The sequence below is a fragment of the Odocoileus virginianus genome, chromosome 15 (assembly GCF_023699985.2).
Source record: "Odocoileus virginianus isolate 20LAN1187 ecotype Illinois chromosome 15, Ovbor_1.2, whole genome shotgun sequence".
NCBI classification, from domain to species: Eukaryota; Metazoa; Chordata; class Mammalia; order Artiodactyla; family Cervidae; genus Odocoileus; species Odocoileus virginianus.
The window spans coordinates 14,914,908-14,925,887 of record NC_069688.1 but is presented as its reverse complement, the minus strand read 5'-3'; positions in this window follow the sequence as shown (position 1 = coordinate 14,925,887).

The window sequence follows — 10,980 nt, the reverse complement described above, 5'->3', positions numbered from 1 at the left end:
TGGGCCCACAGCCTAGCCAAGCTGACACACAAAATTAACTGTAAATGTCAGGCTAAAGAATCAGTGATCATCTCAACTGTCTCAATCATCACTTGTCACTGTGGCAGAGGGAAAGCAAACATGATGACTCACACTGGTTTTTAACATTTTCTTCCTGAACTGGTACGGATCGCTTTCATTCACATTTCAGTGCCTATTGCAAGTCACAGGATCATGTCTACTTGTTGGGGTGGGGAAGCACAAGCCTCTCATGGGCCAGAACAGAACCAATATAATTATGACTGCTTCCCTGGTAGCTCATCTAGTAAAGAATCCACCTGCAATGAGGGAGACCCCAGCTCGATTCCTGGGTCAGGAAGATTCCCTGGAGAAGGGATAGGCTGCTCACTACAGTATTTAAAGGCTTCCCTGGTGGCTCAGATGGTAAAGAAGCCACCTGCAACGTGAAAGACCTGGGTTCAATCTCTGGGTTGGGAAGTTATGACTAGTTTTAACGCATACCACAGCTTCATAATCTCATCCTCTTGATTTTCAAAAGAATTCTATTGCCTTTAGTCCTTTTCTTACTGACTATACTAGATGAGGCTTTCTGCTTCCATGGTATCCAAAGATACCCTTGCCAAGAAACTGGACAGGGACTGCCACTAATATAAGCACCTATCATCAAAAGTCTACAAATAAGTTCTGGAGAAGGTGTGGAGAAAAAGGAACCCTCTGACAACTGTTGGTATGAATGTAAATTGGTGCAACCACTATGGAAAACAATGTGGAGCTCCCTTTAAAAATAAAAATAGAACTGTCATATGATCTGGGTTTATATCCAGAAAAGATGAAAGCACTAATTCAAAAAGATACATGCAACCAAATGGTCACAATAGCACTACTGACAACAGACAAGACTTGGAAGCAACCTATCAGAGGGGTGGATAAAGAAGATGTGGTACATATGTGTGATGGAATATGCCACAAAGAATAATAAATTAAAAAAAGAATGAACCAATGCCATCTGCAGCAACATAGATGGACCTAGAGATTATTACGCTAAATGAAGCAAGTCAGACAGAAAAAGACAAATATTATATGATATCAATGCATGTGGAATCTAAAAACCAGTGCAAATGAACTTATTTACAAAAACAGAAACAGACTCACAAACAGAAAAGAAACTTGTGGTTATCAAAGGGGAAAGGGAGGCAGCGGGATACACTGGGAGTATGGGGTTAACAGATGTTCACTGCCATATACAAAAGAAACAACAAGGACTTAATGTATCACACAGGGAACCATATTCAATACCTTGTAATGAACTATAATGGAAAAGAATTTTAAAAAGAATAAAGACACATACACATACACATGTGGATTACTGAACCACTTTGCCGTATTCCTGACACTAACACAATATTGTGAATCAATTATACTTCAATTTTTTAAAAAATGAGAAGTTAATCTATAGACAAACATGGAATATATATATATATATGAAAGTGAAAGTGTTAGTTGCTCCATTGTGTTTGACTCTTTGCAACCCCATTGGACTGCAGCCCACCAGGCTCCTCTCTCCATAGGACATCCAGGCAAGAATACTGGAGTGGATTGCATTTCCTTCTCCAGGGGATCTTCCTGACCCAGGGATGGAACCTGGGTCCCTGCATTGCAAGTAAATTCTTTACTGTCTGAGTCAAAACATGGAAAGTATATATAGATATAGATATATCAGTCAGTTCAGTCGCTCAGTCATGTCCAACTCCTTGGGACCCCATGGATTGCAGCACACCAGGCTTCCCCATCCATCACCAACTCCCGCAGCTTGCTCAAACTCACGTGCATCGAGTTGGTGATGCCATCCAACCATCTCATCCTCTGTCGTCCCCTTCTCCTCCTGCCATATATATATATATATATACACATACACACATATACAAGCACCTACCTTTAGACCTCTTATCACAGAGTTCTCAGTGCTGGAAAGTCTGTTCAGAAAAAGCTACATGAGATTTTGAATTGCCCACTGAGAGAAGCAGCCATACTTCCCACTCTGCATATCATTCTGGACCCTTCCTATGCACTGAGAATTCTAAGAAACAGGGGGTCTTTTTCTTGACAGAAATAGACAGAAATGGGGCAGATGGAAGAGGCATCTAAGTTAACAATTTCTGAAAGGATTTTCAAACATCTTTATCCTGGCTATGGACCAGATTTCCCTTCCCTGTTGCTCTAGAGGAATTTTCACAGACAATTTATATGAAACAAGGATCTGTCTCTCAGTGCACAGTCAGTTCAGAAGTAGCCTCCTTCCCACCTTCTGCTTCCAAAAAGTAGATTGGTCAATTTATATTCTCCTGCTGAGGCTACCAAACCTAATTAGCATCCTTGGTCTCAAGTAAGCAATGCTTCTCTTTAAGAAAAAAAAGAAAAAAGTGGGTTTGTTACAAAAGCCATGCAAATGTTGGATGGATCATTTTTTTCCTTGACCCCTGTATTGGCAATATGTGTCCTGATTACCCATGGAGAAGGGTAGATAGAGCTGGTCTGGTTCCCAGGTGATAACATGGCAACAAAGTCTCTACTTTGATTATTATGCTGAGTGAAGTAAGACAAAGAAGGAGAAATATCATATGACAGTCCTTATATGCAGAATTTAACAAAAAAAAAAAGGATACACATGAACTTATTTACAAAATAGAAGCAGACTCAGGGACTTAGAGAACCAAACTTACAGGTGCAGGTGCAGAGCAGAAGAATCGGGGGAAGGGATAGTTAGGGAGTTTGGGATGGACATGTACACAATGCTATATTTAAAATGGATAACCAACAAGGACCTACTGTATAACACAGGGAACTCTGCTCAATGTTTGTAGCAGCCTGGATGGGAAGGGATTTTGGGGGAGAATGGATACATGTATATGTATGGCTGAGTCCCTCTGCTATCCACCTAAAACTCTTATGACATTGTTAATTGGCTACACTAGTGAGGGTTGAATGGAGCTAATGCTTGTGAAGAGCTTTGCACAGTGCTAGCCACCACCACGCTCAGCAGAGGGCAGATGTTCCTTTGGCAGTTCTACCACTTTGCAGAAGGTGACTGTGTACTCAGCACTGAGCCCCCAGAGGCAGATAAACTCCTGACTTAGCTATTCCATGGTCAGGGGACCCCAGGCATGCTACTTAACCACCTCTCCAGAAAACTCTTCAGTTCCCTCCTTTCCAAATGAGAAATAAGCAAATACCACACAAGACTATTGTAAGGATGAAAGACTGCTATAAACAAAGCCCTTAGCAGAGTAACTGGCCCAGCCTACATGCGTCACATCTGCTTTAACTGTGGTGCTGGAGAATACTCTTCAGAGTATACTCCTTCCTTGGACAGCAAGGAGATCAAACCAGTCAACCCTAAAAGAAATCAACCCTGGATATTCATTGGAAGGACTGATGCTGAAGCTGAAGGTCCAATACTTTGGTCACCTGATGTGAAGAGCCGACTCATTGGAAAAGACCATGATGCTGGGAAAGATTGAAGGCAGGAGGAGAAGGGGGCAACAGAGAATGAGATGGTTGGCCTGCTGCAGTCCACGAGGTGGCAAAGAGTCAGACACGACTGAGCAACTGATCAACAATAAGGAAATCAGGACCCAGCTGGATTGTGGTCCTTCTGTTCAGTTCTTTTCAAGACAGTACTGTCCTTTTAGAGGCAATGGCTTTCAAACTCTGCCCAAGGAGCCAAGATCCCCCCAAGGAAGAAAGGGGGAAGTGAGACCATAGCGCTTCACTCCTCCTGTAAGCAGAAAAGCCCTCCTTTCATCTGTTCCAGAAACTGAGATACAGCACACAATTTCATTATCAGAAGGGTGCTACTGTGACAGAATATGTGAAAATCTGTTTTTCTGTATCACTAATCACCTTCTCAGGCTTGGGTCAGATCATTAGAAATTAGAATAACAGAAGTAATCATTTTTTCTTGCTTCCTTTATTCATTTATTTATTCAGCTTTTTCATTCTTTCATTTGTGCTTTTTTTTAGCCAGGTCCCAGAGTGACAACCATGAACAAACCACACAGTCCCCGGGGGAGATGAAGGTCACTTTCCAGCAGGAGAGATAGACAAGGAAAAAGTGCATGACACCCAGAGTTTGGAGCATCACGGGGGAGGCAGGCACACAGTGCTGAAGAAAAAGAGTGTCCAAAAGTCCCTGGGCTTAAGATAGAGTTCTGGGGAAAGAGTGTATAAATCTGAAACCTAAAGATGAATGGGAGAAAGGCGGGGGAATTTTTTCTAAGTAGAAGCCCAGAAGAGAGAATGCACATGGTATACGCAAGTTGTCCAGCAACTGTAAAGGCCAGCAAGTAGATTCCCCCAAAACGAACATCAAGGACCCAGCTAAAGCTGTTCCTTACAGGATGGACGCTGCAGTTACAGCAGATGAGCCTGTAAATCCACTGAATGACTCCAGCCAAGGGCCAGGCATCCCAACAAGTTCCCTCTGGAGAGGGGGGTTGGGGGGTGAGGTGGATGGGTGGGGGGAGGTGGCGGGCTCAGTGTTCTGAGAGGTTCTCGGTCTCTTGAGGAAAAGGACACTCATACTGCTTGGATGTAAAGGCACAGGCCAGGAGCAGGAGAGGATGGGTGTCCTGGGAGAATGCAGCCTGAGAAAACAGGATAGCAGCTGACACAGCTTTCCCTGGCCTCACACAGACCTTCTTCCCCTTGCTCCCCAGAGGGGTGGTTCCAAATGCAGTCCACTGCAAGGAGACCTCTGCAAGACTCTGAAAGTCAAGCCCTTCCCCAGGGCACAGGTTGGGGCTGGGAAATTTGCTGGTTGAATCCAAGCTTCTCCGGGCAGGTGCGACAGTGTGAATGTTCTCAGATCATGAACGAGGCCACGACTAATTCTCACTTTGTACACCCAGAAGCCAAGCCAAGAGTCAAAAGTTTCACTTTTTCCTGCGTCCCAGGGAAAAGTAAATGCAGGCCTTCCCCTTAGGGCAGGATATTAGGATTGAAGTCAAGGTGGCGGGTTGTGATCCTAATGGTGTTGAGGTAAGAACAGTTACAACAATAGTGATAAAACTCACTGAGCACACCCTCTGGGCCAGGCCCTGTCATAAGCATAAATTAACCCATCTCAGAAACTCTTTGGAGCCAACACCACCACTACCCCAATTTTACAAAAACAAAAAGATGTCCAGAAAGGTTAAGTGTAGGTGGATGTAGATGGTGGGAACCTACAAAGAGTTTGTATAAGCTGTAAGACAAAATAAACTATATCTATGCATGAAAATGTTGCTTCCCTGGTTACTCAGCTGGTAAAGAATCTGCCTGCAATGCAGGAGACCCCAGTTGGATTCCTGGGTCAGGAAGGTCTGCTGGAGAAAGGATAGGCTGCCCACGCCAGTATTCTTGGGCTTCCCTTGTGGCTCAGATGGTAAAGAATCTGCCTGCAATGGAGGAGACCTGGGTCCGATCCCCGGGTTGGGAAGGTCCCCTGGAGAAGGGAAAGGCTAACCACTCCAGTGTTCCTGCCTGCAGATTTCCATGGACAGAAGAGCCTGGCAGGCTACAGTCCATAGGATCGCAAAGAGTCAGACAAAACTGAGCAACTTTCACTTTCATACATGAAAATATGACCATTTTTACCAGAAATGACTGCAGAGACCTCAGAGCCGTCATCAGGCAGGGACTTCCCCAGTGACATCTACGGCCTTTCAGGGCACGTTGACTCCAACAAGCAACTATAGAGGCCATAGGAGAGTTCAAGAAAAAAACTCTGGTTTTCAGAAAAGATATGTTCAACTTGAGGGCGTTAGGGAAGTTTTGAGAGAAGAAGTGACCTCAGAATGTTAAGGGTTGGCAGGACATCATTCCAGATTAAGGGAACAGAGAGAAGAAAAGATGGGGAAAGAGGGGAATATGTCCAAGGAAAAGTGGTTAAAGGATTATTCCAAGAATCCCCAGGCAGACCCTTGGGGTCACAGTAGACTGTAAGGCCCCTCCCACTGTATCTCTAGAGTAACTCCATTTTTATTTGTTTTACATACTGGGCTTCCATATACAATTTCATTTGAAGAAATAGTTTTGCTTTGGTTTTTTGGCCACATCCCACAGCATTGGAATCTTAGCTCCCTGACCAGGGATCAAACCTGTTCCCCCTGCACTGAAGTGTGGAGTTTTAACCACTGGACCACCAGGTAAGTCCCTAAAGACACAGTTTTAGTTTATCTCACTTTGTCAAACCATAGCACCAAATGGGTGAAACTGTGTTTGTCACTCAGTCATGTCTGACTCTCTGCGACCCCATGGACTGTAGTCAGCCAGGCTCCTCTGTCCATGGAATTCTCCAGGCAAGAATACTGGAGTGGGTTGCCATTCCCTTCTAAAGGGAATCTTCCCAACCCAGGGACCTAAGCCAGGTCTCCAGCATTGCAGGCAGATTCTTTACCATCTGAGCCACTAGTGAAAGCATAGAGGAGGGAGGAGAGATGGAGCAAGAGAGCGGAAAGCTTCCATCAGGAACATCAATCCGACCCCTGTCCATGCTGTGCTCCTAGCAGACATCACTAGTCGAATTCTTTCCACTGTTCTCAGATAGTCAGAACCCTTCCATAGGAAGTACCCCAGATTTCAGAAGTGGCACACCATAGTTAACCAAGGGAGTATGGGCTTTTTTTTCTACAGAATGCAAGAGAACCATGTATTTTTGAACCACTGTCCCTAAGTGTTCATTCACTTCTAAGCAGTGATACTATGATGGGGCCAAGAACCGAGGCCAGGCTTCACTCGCAGGAAGACCTTACCCTCACCTCAAGGAAACATGAAGAGATGCCTTTCCAGGTTCCCTGAGCCTCCTTCCTATGAGGTCCAGATCCCCAACAATGAAGCATCAGTGGAATAAGAAGTGAGAGAGGACTTTCATAGTGTCCAGAAGACTGACCTGGGAGAGATTCTTTCCATTAGCACACAGCTAATGAACAGTTCCTCAATTGATTACAGTGCTACCTGGAAACCCGGGGATCTAAGAGGAGGGGAGTAAGACATGGCAGGTGGTGTGGTGAGGAGGCTCCTGTGAAGGGGAAAAGGAGAGTGTGCAAGCAGTAAGAAAGGAGAAGGGAGTGCAGACAAACTTCACCTACTCCTTTTGGTGGAAAGAGCAGGATCTAGAGATATAACTTTGCTATATACAGCTGTGTGACTTCGGGCAAGTCACTTCACCTCTCTGAGTCTCTCTCCATTTATACTAAGGAGGAATAATCATTTCATCAAGCATCCCTCCTCATTGGATTTATAGGGGACATTTGTCCAGAACATTCAGAATTTCCTTTTTTGTTCTTGTTGCTGTTAGTGTTGCCTTTATTTTCACATATAGACAAATGAGACAGGTGAAGTAGCTAACTCAGAGAGTCACAGTTTAGAGTCAGATTCAGGGTCCGTTCTTTTTCATCGCTTGGCCTCACTCAACAGTGAAACGGACAAATACAGTGAGCACCTGAAAGAAGCCAGAAGCGTCCAAGCCTGTGAACCATCTCAGATAGATTTGCTGGGTCACTAGTCCTTGGCATTTTTGCTTGACTCTAGGATTTTTATGTTCAGCAATCTGGTAGAGGTTTGGTTTTATTTTTTAATTTGTTTTAATTGGAGGGAAATTGCTTTACAATGTTGTGTTGGTCTCAGCTGTACAACACGAACCAGCCGTAAGTATACGAATCTCCCCTCCCTCTTGAACCTCCCCCCAGCCTCTCCCATCCCACGCCTCTAGGTCAGCACAGAGCACCGAGCTGCATGCCCTGTGCTGTAACAGCAGCTTCCCACTAGCTATCTACCCTACACACGCTAGTGTTTATCTCTCAGTCCTACTCTCTCAACTCGTCTCCCCATCTCCTTACCCTGCTGGGTCCACAAGTCCGCTCTCCACGTCTGTGTCTATGTTTCTGCCCCGAAAATAAGTCCATCAGTACCACTGATCTAGATTCCAGCTTTGGATACAGCCTAGAAGGACTCACACATCATTATATCCTTGGTCAAGGAGGGCCCATGCGCTCCAGGCTAGGCCAACCAGACACTCTCAGCCTGGAATGGCTATCCTAAGGAGACTGACATAAACTGAAATCACTCAGAGACAAGGCAAGGCAAAGACAGAGCCCTGAAGAAACTGCCCTTATGTTTCTACTCCCTCATCCCCAGAGCACCTCTGGGAACTATCATGGCATGCCCCACTTGCTTCTTTCCAAAAGAGTCCTCACCATGTTCAAGTGAGCCAGAGTCACCAGGAACTTTGGCTGATACGGTTCAGTTCAGTTCAGTCCCTCAGTCGTGTCTGACTCTGCAACCCTGTGAATTGCAGCATGCCAGGCCTCCCTGTCCATCACCAACTCCCGGAGTCTACTCAAACCCATGTCCATCGAGTTGGTGATGCCATCCAACTATCTCATCCTCTGTTGTCCCCTTCTCCTCCTGCCCCCAATCCCTCGATACAGGAGGTGTCAAATGAGGAAATGATGCACGGAAAAGTGCCTAGAGAATGTAAAGGATGTATACAATGTCAGATGGCATTTTCTAGTACATCTCACACTGTCTACTACCTAACGGGCTCACTAAATGCTCACTGAACAAGCCTGATGAGTGTGCCTTCTGTGCTGGGACACGACCTTCCAGAGATTCTTGCGACCTTCCTTGTTCTCCTGGACAGAGTTACTCACCCTTTCCCCTTCACATCATCTTGCAGGTCACAGGGCACTGAATCACCAGAATGTCTTTCTTACACAATACGCAAAGCCCTCTCTCTCTTTTCTTTCTCTCTGCTTTACTTCCTTTATGCCAGACACTTCCTTGGCAGACTCAAGGAAAATTAAAAGTCATGGGGGAGCAAAAATACTTTCACCCTCAGTTCCGATCAAAAATCTCTGGGATAATTCAAACAGTGATGTCCAGAGCCCTTCTGGATCAGAAGGGCTATGATAAGCCAGGTCATTTGCCCCTCTGGACCATGCTTTTCTCATCTGGCAAATATGAGGTGTTTTTTTTTTAACTTATTTTAGAAGTATTTTTACTATTTTGATAATGAGAAGAGTTCAAAATCTTTTCTACTTTATTCAGTAAACACAGTAAGACAACACAAAAATGATACAATAATCAAATCAGTAACTATTCCTTGAAAGTTTGAATTTTTTTCTTGATTTTGAAACTGATTTTTGTTTTGAAAGCTTGATTTTTCTATTTTTTTCAAATGTGAGTTTTAAATGAGAAAAATCTCTAAGGACTCCTCTAAAGCTGACAGTCTAAGAAATGCCCATTTTAGACATGGGCATGGACTTTAATGCCCATCAGTCTTTAAAAAAAGGAGTGCACCCCAACTTTAATATGAAGAGATCATGAACCTCTTCTCTGTTTGGACCAATTTATCTACAGCAGTTATTTCTAAAAGTTTTTTAAACCCCAAAATATTAAATATGTTTCATATAAAACATCTATATTATTCTCCCCCAAGGAAAAGTTCGGATCTTGAAAGAGATAACATCTCTACAACAAAAACTGAATCCAATGGTTTAATTACAGATCAAAGAAAAGAAATAACTTGCTATCAGATTTTATTGCAGAAAGCATATAATTGAGAATTTTTCCCTAATGCTGCCAAAATGCTTGCAAGCTGTTCAAAAAGAGGAAAAGTGCCCCACAGCATAGTGTTAAAAAAAATAATAATAATAATAATAAAACAAAACTGCCCAATCTTTCACAAATACATCCATCTCTGTAAGATTAGTTGTCAAAATAGATCATTCTCTCTGTCTCAGCAGGTCAGGTGGTCCTAGTGAGAACCATATCTTGGTTCTCCAGGCCTTGTTGTTGTAGACCAGGAAGCATTAAACTTTGAAAGGTCTTGCATTGAAATATCAACGTGGTAAGGGCCCCTGATTTTAGAGAGGTAGAGAAGGGAGCTGGGAAAGACAAAGCATCTTTGATTGACTAGATCTGGGTTTCGGGGGCTTCCCATGTGAATGAATCCAGAGCAACCTCATCACCAGGCTGGCAGCCCTTCACAATCCATCTTCTTTGCTCCTAAGGCAAATCCATATGTCAGCACCAGCAGGAGCGGCAGGGTTCCCAGGAACTGAGCAGTCCCCACAAGGGTGGAAAGTGCTCCAATAGCCCTGATTGTAAAAGCTGCCATCGGGCCAGGAGAAAGCAGGACCAGAGCTGGGGGCGGGGGGGGGGGGGGGGGGGGGGGCGCGGGGGCACGCACTCAAGGACTGAGGCTGACTGAACCCACTCCTCTGGAGGGCTGTGGATCCCGTTGCCTTTGGAGGCAGGAGAGGCTTTTTCCTTTGCATTTGGGTCCCCCTAGCGGAGCAGAGAAAGTACACCAGCTGTGTGTCCAGAAGGAGGCAGATGGGAGACGGAATTGCTTGGGCTTGCAGCTGCCTTTCCCAACCCCGGCCTGGGGTATGAGGCCATCTCTGCAACCAAGCAACCAATCAACACGGAACCTGTAGCTACTGTTTACCCAGCAAAGGCAAGTCAGGGAAGTACGGCAAGAATGAGGCATCTCCTCACTCTCAAAGGGTTCCCAACTGTCAGACATGTGCAGGAGGCTGCGGTGTAATGGCACAGGAGGGGATTTTCGGGGGAGGTCTATTTTGCAGAATTCTTAGTGCCTGGTCTAGTGCTTGGCATGTACTAGGTGTATGTGTATATGTGTGTGCTCAGTCATGTCCGACTTTTTGTGACATCCTGGACTGTAACCTGCCAGGCTCCTCTGTCCATGAGGTTTTCCAGGCGAGAATACCAGAGTGGGTTGCCCTTTCCTCTTCCAGAGGATCTTCCTGACCTAGGGGTGGAATCTGCATCTCTTTCATCTGCATAGGCTGGCAGATTCTTTACCACTGTGCCACCTGGAAAGCCCATATATTAGGTACTCAGTACCTATTTGTTAAATGAACTAGCCCAAGGTCATTAAGCTAGCAAGCAGGCGGATTCAAAATAGGATCCCAG